This window comes from Tupaia chinensis, unplaced genomic scaffold (genome assembly GCF_000334495.1).
Source record: "Tupaia chinensis unplaced genomic scaffold, TupChi_1.0 Scaffold139190_1, whole genome shotgun sequence".
Taxonomy (NCBI): domain Eukaryota; kingdom Metazoa; phylum Chordata; class Mammalia; order Scandentia; family Tupaiidae; genus Tupaia; species Tupaia belangeri.
Window position 1 is genome coordinate 2,451,122 of NW_006199080.1, and position 14,315 is coordinate 2,465,436.

Sequence of the window (14,315 nt, forward strand, 5' to 3'; positions counted from 1 at the left end):
CTTCCACATAGCTGACTGCGGTTCAAGTGCCAGACTCAGTGGCTTGAAAATCATGCTGGGCAGGTATGCATGAATGCCCAAGAAGTGAACAGATTGTGGTCTGATCATTCCCCTTTGGCAGGGGGGCGGGGGGCTGATTCCTCACTTTCCTTCTCTCTGTCTCTCTTCATTGAATATATGTACCCTATAGCAAAAAACTAAAAAAAAAGAAAAAGTAAGTTTATTTTGTGCAAATGTTTTTTTGAAATCTATTCATAATATTTTTCATTGTACAGGTTTTCCATGAACTTTTGAGACCCTCTTGTATGTTCATTGACTACCCTAGACTAAGATTTCAGGTATGAAATGCTGGATGACAAGGGTAAAAATGGTATTCTTCTAGATCTTTTTTTGGGAAAAACTATAACATGAATCATACTGAGAATTAAGCTTTACATATAAAATCAACATAAATATATTCATATAAGTACACAGATTTTGAAAACTACCATCCTAAAATAAAAATTTAGGACCAGCTAGATGCACCAAAAATGCAATATTTTGATAATAGACTCACAATGGAAAGTCCTGAGTTTGTGTCTTGGAATATCCCTGTATACACACTGGGTATATGCGCATGTATGTGCCCATGACCCTGACTAACTGGGGCTGAGGTGGGGGTGGATTACAGCATGAAGATCCTTTTGTAGGTTCCTCTCTCTTTCTTTCTCTTTCTTTCTGTCTTCCTTTCTCATGGAAGAAATAAACAATGAAATTTAAAAATAAAAATAATTACAATGTATTCTAATGACTAACCCATGAGACAAAATAATGAACTCAAGATACATAAAATTAAAGTGTGCATATGTAATTTTCTACTTTTTGAAAAGGTATTTGTAATAGAGAACATGTACTCTCCAGAGAGAGAGACAGAGAAGGAAAGTGAGAAATCACTCCCCCGGGGGAGATGGTCATATTGTAATCCGTTCTCCATTTTCTTCCTGAAATATCAGACATGCATGCACACAAGCCTGGTGTGATTTTCAAGGTGCCCGGTCTGGGACTTGAACTGTGGTTGACCAAGTGGAAGTCTAGCATCTAAACCACTAAACCACCTTCTGGCACATTTTCTACGATTTTTATGTATGCATCTAAAAGTGATCATTTCAATGTTAATAATTTATTCAGCAATAGGATCATGGCAGTATGAAACATTAGGGTAGAGTTCCAAAATGTAACATTAAGCATTGTGGTAGACAGCACCCCTTCCCGGGGGGGTGTCCATGTCCTAATTCACTAGAACCCATGAACATGTTAGTTTACATAGCAAATGCAAATTATAATCATGGACAGAACTATGGCTGCTAATCCTAAACTAGATGGATTATCCTGGATTATCTCCAGGTGGCTTTCATGTATTGACAAGAATACTTAAAAGTGGGAGTTGAAAAGAATGTAGATCTGAGTAATGCAATGTAAGAAGGACTTATTTTGCATTACTGTGACTGGATTTGAAAATGAAGGAAGTGACCATGAGGCAGGGAGTACAGTTAGCTTCTAGAAGATGTAATAAGCAAGGAAATACACTCTCCCTTGGACCTTCCAGAAAGAATTCCACCCCAGCCAACACCTTCATTTTATCGCAGTAACTCCAGTTTTAGACTTCCAATTCTCAAAACTGTACACAAAAAAGTTGTGTTGTTTTAAGCCACTAACTCTGTGGCAACTTGTTACAGCAGCCATAAAAAAACTAACACAGACATCAATTAAAATATATATAAGCAGAGTATTAATTACGTGGAAAATAATCATTATGGAACATTAAGCTAAAAACCCAGAATTCAAGTTTAAGAAAATACGTAGAGCTGAAGAAATAAAATTCAGTATTATTAACTGTTGCTATCTAAATATATTAATTTCAAAAACGGTAAGAGTAGGGGATTTGCAATTCATATCTGAATCCTATCTCTAGCATTTATTATCTTTGGAGCTATGGAAAACTATATAAATATGCCGATTCTTGGTTTAACCATCTGTAAAATGGAGATAATTTCTGCTCTATATGATTTTTTTGGTGAGTTTTCATTGAGAGGACATACACAGCCTGGTACTTGACATATCACACACACTGGGCCAATGGTTAGTTGATGGCACAGTCACTATTTTTATCCTTTATACTAACCATTTCATAAGGTCTAGAAGGCAGTTATAGTAAACATTTCTCCCCCAATTGTATTGAAACCATTTTTCAATTATGTATTTAAATGTAAAGGTTTTGCAACACAAACACATATTTAGTTGACAAAAATGTCAGATATATTAACAGAAAGGGTGTAAGATTTTTGGCAGTGTTAGGTAGTTTCTTGGTAATCACCGAGTATTCTGGCTGCTCAGTATCTGTTTATTTAAGCTTTAGCAATTAATTGTTATTCTTTCTTTTATCGGCTGCTAGCCTTCAGTTCTGCAACAATATTATTCCATACTGTCTCCAATGACTGTAATGGCAAAGGCAATAAGGTTTTGTTTTATTTATTTATTTTTATTTTATTTTGTTTTATTTTTTTGGAGAGATTTTTCACTATAGGGCGCATGCACTCGCCAGACAGACAGAGAGAGACATAGAGACAGAAAGTGAGAAATCACTCCCCAGGGGGGATGGTTATGGTGCAATCCCTTCTCCTCCATTCTCCTCTCGGCATCTCGGGCACGCACACACACACGCGCCCGGCATGAGTTCCAAGCCACCGGGTCTGGGACGCGAACCACGGTCGACTACGTGGGAGTCCAGCGACATAGCCATTATGCTAACTGCTGGTTCCCAGTTTTGTTTTACTTTTATCTTTTTTTTTTTTTTTGGTTTTTGCCTTTGTTCTTTCCAGAGAGAATAAAAACAGAGACCGTGAGAAGGAAAGTGAGAAATCATCCCCTCAGAGGGATGGCCACACTGCAATCCCTTTTCCTTCATTCTCCTCCCGGGATCTTGAGCACATATGTATACATGAACAGTGTGAATTTCAAGCCACCAGGTCCGGGACTCAAAGCTCAGTCAGTCATGTGGGAGTTGAGTGACATAATCACTATTCCTTCTGCTGGTCCCCACAGCAATCAGGTGGATCTTTTGTTTTGTTTTAATTTTTGCTGTAGGATATGTGCTTTTGCCAGAGAGACAGAGACAGAAAGTTAGAGATCATCCCCTCCCCCTCCACCTGACCACATCACAATTCCTTCTCCTTCATTCTCCTTTTGGGATTTTGGGTATGCTTGCCCATGAGCCTGTCATGAGTTTTAAGCTACCAGGTCTGGTATTAAAACCATGGTCAACTACGTGGGAGTCCAGATACATAGCCATTACACCATCTGCTGGTCCCAGCAATAAAGTTTTAATGGCCAAATAACAGAGTTGTGTTTTGGGGAAGGAGGAATAAAGCACAGCAGGAAGAATCATTGGAAGAGCTATTAACTGTCATTACATGTTGCAGTGTAATATGATCAGAGGCAGGCTAGAGTGGGTAAACTATACAATACATTATATATCATCTAGCTGAACAGTCTTATGTATAAAGATAGTAACGAATGGATGCTCTGTGAAGGTGATCATTGAAAGGTTCCTGGTTCACAGCCAAAGACTCCCTTATTACACATGCCTGCCATGCTCCTGTGTTGGCTGGGGCTGGGATGGATTGTGACATGAGATATTAGGTGTGCTGTCTCTCTGTCTCTCTCCTTCATGGATAGAAGATAAATCCCTAATAAGTACCAATACTTTAAATGACTTCCTGATGGTAATATTGCTTCGAACACTAAGAATGTACTTCTCTTAGTAACAAATACTTCAAGAATATACTTTTCTTGGGACCAGCAGTTAGCTTAATGGATATGTCACTGGACTCCCATGTAGCCAACCACAGTTTGAGTCCTGGACCCGGTGGCTTAAACTCATGCCAGTTGTGTGTGCGTGCATGCCCAAGATCCAAAGAGGAGAATGGATTGCCGCTTGGCCATCCCCCCTGGGGTGTGATTTCTCGCTTTCTATCTCTCTGTCTCTCTCTGTCTTTCTGGCAAGTGCATACGCCCTAGAGCAAAAATCTCTCCCTCCCACCCCCACTCCCCCAAAAAAGAATATTCTTTTCTTAGTAACAAATACTTCAAATACTTCAGACACTAAGAATATACTTCTCTTAAAAGAATATTTACAAATTCCTTAAAAAAAAAGAATATACTTCTCTTAGTAAAAATACTTCAAGTACCAATACTTTAAATGACTTCCTGATGGTAACACGACTTCAGAAACTAAGAATATACTTCTCTTAGTAATAAATACTTCAAGTGTCAATGTTTTTACATCATTTTTTAACAGAATCCTTTCCTTATACAGTTTTTCTCCACTGCTGAGTTTCATTGAAAGTAAAAAAAAAAAAGGACTGCTCAGTGTTCTTCTTAGAGTAGAACTGTTTGCTATTATTTTGCCTGTAAGGAAGAAAAATCCTAACCCAGGGGGCAGCAAGAAGTGTGTTGCTGTTGTCAACAGAGAGGGCTTGGGGCAGGAGGTGAAAAGATTGAACAATTCATAAAAATCATTTACAGCAAAGTTCACCCAGGTGTTTCTCTCACATCTCAACCCACTCCCTCCCACACTTCCTTAAGAACAGGTGCGACCCTTGGAACATCAGGGAATCAGCAGGGGTAAGGGAAAGGTCATACAGAGTGGAAAAGCAGCAGAAAATTTGAAAAATAAGCATATTTTAAATACTCTCTTCTTAATAAAGATTTCTAACATTAGCATTAGCATGATACCCTTAGTCCTGAAAGAATGATTTTTTTAAAAAAAAAGGCTGAGTCATCTTGATCTAGAACTTAGTGACATAAATAAGCATAGATTGTAAAAGAGAAATTTCAAAGGTCAAGAACATTATTACGAATGGGTTATCTTACAATTTGTATACGTTATTTTATAAAATCATAAAGTCATAGGGATGAAACACATTGCTTTGTCACTTAGACCAGTGTCATCTCTTCTAATTATTTTATTCTCAATTTTTTAGGGTTTCATTAGAAATTATTATTAAAATCTCATAAGCTAATCTTGACAGTGAATAATGAGCAAATTGTCAGATTTAGCCCATGCTGACATTTCTGTTCTCTATTTGATGATTGTTGACCTCATTAAGTGCACTTATAAGAGAGGGCTTCAATCTGAAAAGGGTTGGAAATTTGACAGTAAACTACTGCACAACCTGTCATTATGCTAGCCTTAAGAACATTGACCTCAATGTATTAATCTTTCTCCCGAAAATTTTTTAATTGTGAAAACAGATGTAAATACAAGCACAAACTAATTTTAGCCATCCTTATCAAAACATTGGTGGTTGATTAACTTAAGATAGGTCATATGCAGAGCAGGAAGAAAAATACATAGAATAATTGTATCCTATGTGGTGTTTAAAATATAAACTAGGGATAAGAGCCTATCTCCTATAAAGTAAAACATGTTTCAGTCTCTAATACAGTCATTAGCTGGTTTCCAAGAGCACTTCACTTGAGTGATTTCAGCACTATTTTTCATTTTTGAAAAATTAGACAGATGTCTTTCTCTCTCTCTCTCTTTTGTATTGAACTCAGATAACTGGAGCTCTCTTTATTTGAACAAAGAATCCATCATTATAAAGAAAAATCTTCCCTAACATACCCACATCAGTGACTTTGATGTGCCAAGTCCTGCCATCCTCTTGACTATTTTGAATACAGTGAAGATGAATGAATATCACAGTCTTTATTTTTATGAGTTTATATTCTAAAAAGGCAGGCAAATGCGGTCAGTTACTCAGGGTAATGGATAGTAAGGTTTTAAGAGTCCCTTACCTCTTGAATAGTGTAGCTTCATAGCATTTGCTGGTGGCATTTATCTGCCTATGCATGCTTTGGATAGAGGAAAAGAAACGAGGGACAATAAGATTAAAAACTGAAGAAATAAGATTTTTTAGTACAATGTGGAATGTTTGCATTCATAAACACATGTAATAAACATACCATCATTTGTTAAAATGTTAATGGTAATTCTGTTTGTGAATTTTTGAGGAATCTCTCCACAAAGGTTGTCTTGATTTACCTTCTCACCAACAGTAATAAGAAGGTTCTTTTTTTCACCAAGAACCTTCCCACACTTGTTCTTTATTTTTTTTGATTCTAGCTACTCTAAGTGCAGTTCAATCGTATCTCCTTGTGGTTTTAATTTGCATTTCCCCTATCATAAGAGATGCTGAACATTTTTTCATATGCCTTTTGGTCAGAAACGTGATAGAGGGAGAGTGGGAAGGGCAAAGGGAAGAAACATTTAATACACAAAATATTTAAAGTTCTCTGTTAAAAAAGGTTTATAATTTTTGCTTTATAAAAAATAAAAAGAAATAAAAAATAACCCACAGGTAATAAAACATGAATTATGATATTCAGCAATTCATTGGACAATGTCAGTCATTGGTCAAGCTTTTGTGAAAGCAATGAAAGCTGTAAATAGAGTGCAGATCATATATGAGCTATAAATAGAATGCAGATTATATATCTATGTCTATATCATTGTTAAAAAAAGTCATGATGCATTTTTGCATAAAAACATAGAAAACTGCAACCTGACTTGCCCAACAACCCAAAATATAATGATTATATCTATATTTTAAAGACTATAGACTGCCTTTTCCTTTAAAAGAGTCTCCTGTTTATGTATTCAGCTTTCTTTCTTCCAGATGAAAATAAAGGGCTCTCTTTTCTACTACATATAAATCATTTTTCATTTCTAGGTCATTTGAAGTAGAAAAGTCGGTTAACTTAAGGCCGCAGCACCAAAGCAATGTGAGTAGGAAAAATAAGTGGACAGAAAATAAAATACAAAGAACCAAACAGAAACAGTGAAGAGACAAAGAGACATAGCAGTGTGGGTTTACACAAAAATGCTAAATATAAGGTAACGATCTTTCTGAATGTAATGTAAGAGAAGTAAACAGCCCAAACTAAATACTGCAATGTAACATAATCATAACTAATCATCAATATTGGTTCATTCAACAAATATTTATTGAGCATTTACCATGTGCTGAACTTTAGTTAGACCCTGGGAATGTAAGAAAAATTTTTCATTTTTGAAAAATTAGACAGATGTCTTTCTCTCTCTCTCTCTTTTGTATTGAACTCAGATAACTGGAGCTCTCTTTATTTGAACAAAGAATCCATCATTATAAAGAAAAATCTTCCCTAACATACCCACATCAGTGACTTTGATGTGCCAAGTCCTGCCATCCTCTTGACTATTTTGAATACAGTGAAGATGAATGAATATCACAGTCTTTATTTTTATGAGTTTATATTCTAAAAAGGCAGGCAAATGCGGTCAGTTACTCAGGGTAATGGATAGTAAGGTTTTAAGAGTCCCTTACCTCTTGAATAGTGTAGCTTCATAGCATTTGCTGGTGGCATTTATCTGCCTATGCATGCTTTGGATAGAGGAAAAGAAACGAGGGACAATAAGATTAAAAACTGAAGAAATAAGATTTTTTAGTACAATGTGGAATGTTTGCATTCATAAACACATGTAATAAACATACCATCATTTGTTAAAATGTTAATGGTAATTCTGTTTGTGAATTTTTGAGGAATCTCTCCACAAAGGTTGTCTTGATTTACCTTCTCACCAACAGTAATAAGAAGGTTCTTTTTTTCACCAAGAACCTTCCCACACTTGTTCTTTATTTTTTTTGATTCTAGCTACTCTAAGTGCAGTTCAATCGTATCTCCTTGTGGTTTTAATTTGCATTTCCCCTATCATAAGAGATGCTGAACATTTTTTCATATGCCTTTTGGTCAGAAACGTGATAGAGGGAGAGTGGGAAGGGCAAAGGGAAGAAACATTTAATACACAAAATATTTAAAGTTCTCTGTTAAAAAAGGTTTATAATTTTTGCTTTATAAAAAATAAAAAGAAATAAAAAATAACCCACAGGTAATAAAACATGAATTATGATATTCAGCAATTCATTGGACAATGTCAGTCATTGGTCAAGCTTTTGTGAAAGCAATGAAAGCTGTAAATAGAGTGCAGATCATATATGAGCTATAAATAGAATGCAGATTATATATCTATGTCTATATCATTGTTAAAAAAAGTCATGATGCATTTTTGCATAAAAACATAGAAAACTGCAACCTGACTTGCCCAACAACCCAAAATATAATGATTATATCTATATTTTAAAGACTATAGACTGCCTTTTCCTTTAAAAGAGTCTCCTGTTTATGTATTCAGCTTTCTTTCTTCCAGATGAAAATAAAGGGCTCTCTTTTCTACTACATATAAATCATTTTTCATTTCTAGGTCATTTGAAGTAGAAAAGTCGGTTAACTTAAGGCCGCAGCACCAAAGCAATGTGAGTAGGAAAAATAAGTGGACAGAAAATAAAATACAAAGAACCAAACAGAAACAGTGAAGAGACAAAGAGACATAGCAGTGTGGGTTTACACAAAAATGCTAAATATAAGGTAACGATCTTTCTGAATGTAATGTAAGAGAAGTAAACAGCCCAAACTAAATACTGCAATGTAACATAATCATAACTAATCATCAATATTGGTTCATTCAACAAATATTTATTGAGCATTTACCATGTGCTGAACTTTAGTTAGACCCTGGGAATGTAAGAAAACAAAGCAAAACTGCTATGTCTTCATGATGAAAAAGAAAGCAAGTGTGTATTCAAATATATATGAGAATTTATAGGTGTCATAAGCCCTTTGGGTGGAAGAAAACAAAGGGATGAAGTCAAAAAGAAATCCTCCTCGAAACCCCTTTTTAAGTCAAGGTTTGCAGAGAGGTAAAATACACAGACAAGGGAACAGCATTCTTTTTTGGGGGGTGGGGGGTAGGGGGAGAGGTTTTTGCTATAGGGCTCATGCACTCACCAGAAAGACTGAAAGAGACAGAGAGAGACAGAAAGCGAGAAATCACCCCTCCCCCCCAGGGGTGATGGTCACGCCACAGTTTCTTCTCCTCCATTCTCCTCTCGGGATCTTGGGCACGTACGCACACGCACCTGACGTAAGTTTTAAGTCACTGGGTCCGGGACGTGAACTGCGGTCTACTACATGGGAGTACAATGACATAGCCATTATGCTAACTGCTGGTCCCAGGGAGCAGCATTCTTAATTGAGAATGAAAAAAAGAAGAAAACATTTCTATTCAAGAGAGGTCTACACTCTGAAAACTCAAAATTCATCTCCTGAATTAAGATGATATTCATCTGAGTTAGGATAAACTAAGATAATATTATTACATAATGAATAAAAACTGATCTTGACAGCACATTTAATTTTTTTCTTTCAGTTTATCTTGGTATAAGCACTCCATTATAAATCATATACTTTCATGGTGATGCAAGACTTAATTATAGCTAATTTAGAGGGCTCTCCAAAACATTTCTGGGAAAATGAAAAGTATAACTTATTCTGGTGCAAAAATATCTCAATACCCATGCATAGTGTTTCTATAACATGATTGTCCATGACATTTTTAAAGACCCTCTCATATTTAACTTGTACCTTAAATTTAATAAAGACAATGCAATATTTCTTTTTTGGTGTCCTTTAAACATCATGGAGGCCATTATTCTCTCGAGACACGTGACTTACATGTATCTGGTGCTTACGCTTTTCTATATTCTATTTGCACTTTTGAGGTCAATCCTTCCAGACAGAAAGAGTGTAAAATTCATCTTATAGGCAGAGCAGACAAACATTGGCTTTGGACTTTTGAAGAAATACTGAAGACAAAAACTCCCAGTAAAACAAAGGAGAATTTAAAAAGGTTCTTTATTAGGCACAGAGACGAATTAAATGGTAGCACTATTCTGTGGAGGCATCCCTCATTCACATCCCAGAATCTTACTTCATAATGTTCAGCTCATTAATCAAACTGAATTTGCTCTCTGACCTCCATAATAATTTTCTTATACCATTAGTTACAACATTTTTTAAAAAGTGGCTTATTTAGTGGTAGTTACTTATGAATATCTGAGCTATATATTAATTAAACAATTATATGGAGCAAGTCTTGAAGGTGCACACTATGAAGGAGACCTTGCTTTTAAAGCCTAGATGAGAACCAGCCAGTGGCGTGGTGGTTACAACAGCTAGATCCCACATGGCTGACTTAGGAGTGCAAGTCCAGGACTCAGCATCTTGAGAAACACAAGTACATGTCCATGCATGCCCAAAATCATGCAAGGAGAATGAAGGGAAGAGATTACAGCATAATCTTCACCCTAGAAGGATGCCTTCTCATTTTCTTTCACTCTTTCTTCCTTTGTCTTTCTCCAGCAAGCATATGCATCAGATAGTGATTTTTTTTAAAAGACTAAATATATAAGTGGACTTTGCACATTACTCTCTTGTATTGTGTAGGTAGTAGTTATAGTTTGACATCACTATTGTAAATATGTAAAATATCCCTTTATGTATTCTTTCACTAAATGGTAAAAAATCATACATCAAGGAAATATCCACCCTCACTAGAGTTGAAAGTAATTATTTATATTTATGTACATATAGATACAATCAAAATCCTTTTTGGGGCCAGCTCAGGGCATGGTGGTTAAGGCATTGCACTCCCACATGGCCGACTGCAATTCAAGTTTCAGATCCAGTGAGTTGAACACTGGGGGTGTCCGCATATGCTATCAAAGTTCAAAGAGAAGACTGGAAGAGAAAGGATTGTAGCCATGGCCCCTAAGGGGGATGATTTCCTACTTTGCCTCTCTCTTCCTGGCAAGTGCATGCATGCTATGGCAAAACTTAGAAAAAGAAAAAGGGAAAATTACTCCTTAGTAATACTTCACGACTTCCTAACCAAATGTACATATGCTTACCTTCACGTTTGCTACATAAACTCCTTATCTCCAGAGTAATTTTTCTGTTTTTCCTTATTCTTCCCATTGAAACTATGAGAATATGAAGTCTGAATACACTGAGAGCTGTAGCTTTGCCTTATTTACTCTTAAAATTGTATTTAACTGCATTGTGTATTTTATGTGTAATTTACAGGTTTGTTAGTGTTGGTCTCTCAACAGCTATGAATAAAATTTGAAGACCTCTTTGCTTTTAGTTTACAGGAAAGAAAATAGAACCTTATTGAATTTTACTATTTGTCTGAGGAAAAGTTAACAAGGTGAATTGATTGTGCCCTGATGAGATAAGATTTTACTGCTGTTATTATAAGATTCTCTAAATTTAAACAAGTTTCTTCATTGGTGATAAGTTAACATGTCAAAAAAGCAGAACGCTGGCAATATTCTTACAATCCAGGGCCATGTCACTTTAATTCAGTACATTCAAAATGAAACAATGGATAGCCAAACTTCTTCACCTAAACAGTATAAATTCAAACCTTTAACGAATTACATCAATGACTCTCAAAATCTTGATAATAATTCATCCACATTCACTGATAGTGAATAGAAATATTTAAAATATTTTAATAAATATTTATATCCAAGCATACTCTAAAAATAGCAAAACTATTCATCTTGTAAAAATGAATAGCTCTTTCATTTAGGCAATTTCTGCTTCGATCTATTCTTTGATGTGTCACTTAAACTCCAGGGAATTTCTTTCTTATATGAATAACTTTGAATTGGCACACACTCATTGAATAGAGATTTATGCTAGATTCGTTCTAACAACATTCTGTTACTTTCAGAGAAAAGACAGCCATTGTTATGCTACATTTAATTGCATTAATATTGGGAAGAAGAAAAAAGACCACTGAAAGAAGTCATATTTGAAATGTGCTTTTTACAGTCATTGCTTAAATAACTTCCAAAATAAGCTTTCTGGATACACAGACTAGTAAACACAAATACAGATGTTTCGGGCTCTAATTCTGTCTACCACAAACTCAGACAGTTATCTTAGGCAAGGAAAGCAATTTCTCTAGTCTTATTATTTTAGTCTTCAAAATAAAAATCAAATATACTACACATTGCTCTATAACAAAATAATAGGTCACTTGGAAAGTCAGGACATATTTTTCGTTTTTTTTAATGCAAATGTTTCATGACTTTCCAGATGACCCAATATTTCTTAAATGCTTTATTTTAAAATATGTGACTGGGACCAGCAGATGGTGTGGTGAAGGAGCTGGACTCCCACATGACCAACCATGGTTCAAGTCCCAGACCTGGTAGCTTGCTTCCTTACTTTCCCTCTCTCTGTCTCTTCATGTTAAAAAAAATAAAATAATGATAAATAAAATCAAATAAAATAATTCTTGAAAAAATCAAAAAATAAAACATATGAGTGAACCACTGTTTCAATCTTCAAAATAAAAATCTTATTTATTACACATGGATCTATGATAAAATAATGACTCTTTTTTTTTTTTTTTTTTTTTTGCTATAGGGTGCATGTGCTCACCAGAAAGACAGAGAGAGACAGAAAGATAGAAAGTGAGAAATCATCCCCCAGAAGGGATGGCCTTGCCACAATCCCTTCACCTCTAGTCTCCTCTTGGGATCTTTGGCATGTGTACACACGCACTTGGCGTGTTTAAGCCACTATGTCTGGGACTCAAATCTCGGCCGACTACATGGGAGTTCAGCGACATAGCCATTACACTAACTGCTGGTCCAAATAATGATGTATTTCATAAGTATTTTATTTAACTGAAAACATAACTGAGCTAATAGGTTGACATAATACCAATGTGCCTCTTAGACCATAAAGCATTGTTGTGTTATTGCAAGAATTACAACATCTCTGTAGAATAATGATTTATCCCTAAAGGATCACAATGAAAGCTCAATTCCCACTGAAATGTCTTTGGGAGGTGCTGAAAATTGTAAGAGGTGGAGCCCATTGGAGAACACCATTCACAAGGAGGATGTGGGAGGGAGAAACAGAGAAATTGGGAATTCGGTTTCCTCTCCTTGCACACATATCCACTTTCTTCTCTGTGACTGCCAGCCATGTTGTGATATAGCACCAGAAACCAGCCTGACCACAACTCTACACTTTTGGACTCCCAGCTGCCAGGATCATGAGCCAAATAAACATCTATTCTTATAAATGACCAAGTCTCAGTTATTTTGTTGTACCAGAAAAATGATGAACTAACATTAAGGTCAATAAAATAATTTTATTAATTTTTTATGGGTCAGTACATTGCAAAATCAAGGTGAGTATATAAATATTTGAAGAACTATTTCTCTGAAGTCTCTGTGGGAACATAGGCAGCTATATTATGGTTTCTCCTTTGAAAAATATAACAAATGGGCTAATATGACTTCGCTTTCATTTTCCTATCGATCCCAATATTTTTCTGCACATTGTGTCTCTCCAGTCCATGAAGCACTGCTGTGTTATTACAAAGATTATAGCACTTCTGTTATTAGCAATACCTCATAGATAAAAAAGCATACAAATGAATTAGTGACATCCAGAAAAACTTGTAGTTTGCTTGGATGACAAAGAAAGAAAGAGAAAGAGAAGAGAGAGAAAATAAAGAGAATGAAAAGAGAGGAGAAATGTAGAGAAAAGCAAAGTCGTGTCTCAAATGTAAGAAGACCCAATATATGTTCAGAGGTTAGTAATATAATGAGGCATAAAAAAAGTTATTAAAAAGAAATAAGACTGGAATTCTGTATTACAGGTAGGAGCAAGAATTAAAAAAAGAAAAATTCTCCACAAATTTGCCATACCTTAAATAGTTCTCTAACAGTGAATACCAGTTGCAAAATCAATGTAAAGCATCCAAAATACTAATGAAGAGAGTATTGAAAATAATCTAAAAAATAATGATTAACCAAAGTATAAAATTAACAGAAAAAAGAAAGAGACAAATTTTAAAAAAATTAAAGAATTATTTTATTTGACTACTTATTTGTTTGTTTGTTTGTTTATAATTTGACCAGAGAGGGACAGAGCAAGAGACAGAGCAAGAGAGAGAAGGAAAGTGAAAAAGTAAGCCACTAGGTCAGAGATTCGAACCTTGGTCACTGTGTGGAAGTCCAGTGCCCTTAATCACCATGCCACTTGCTGGCCCCAACTTTTTTTCATGTTGTCACCAGACTTGTTTTTTCCTTATATTTTTACCATGAAATACTACTTATAAGATAGTTATCCACCTGCCAGAAATTTGCAAGGCTAGATATATTAAAAGAGATATAGCAGCCCTATCCTAATGCTAATCTGTTCATCTATTCACATAAGGGGACACATATTTACCATTTTGCCTTTTATGGCAGGTAAATGCAGTGTAGATGGTTGCTACTTTAGATCTAGGAGTTTTATCAGCCAGA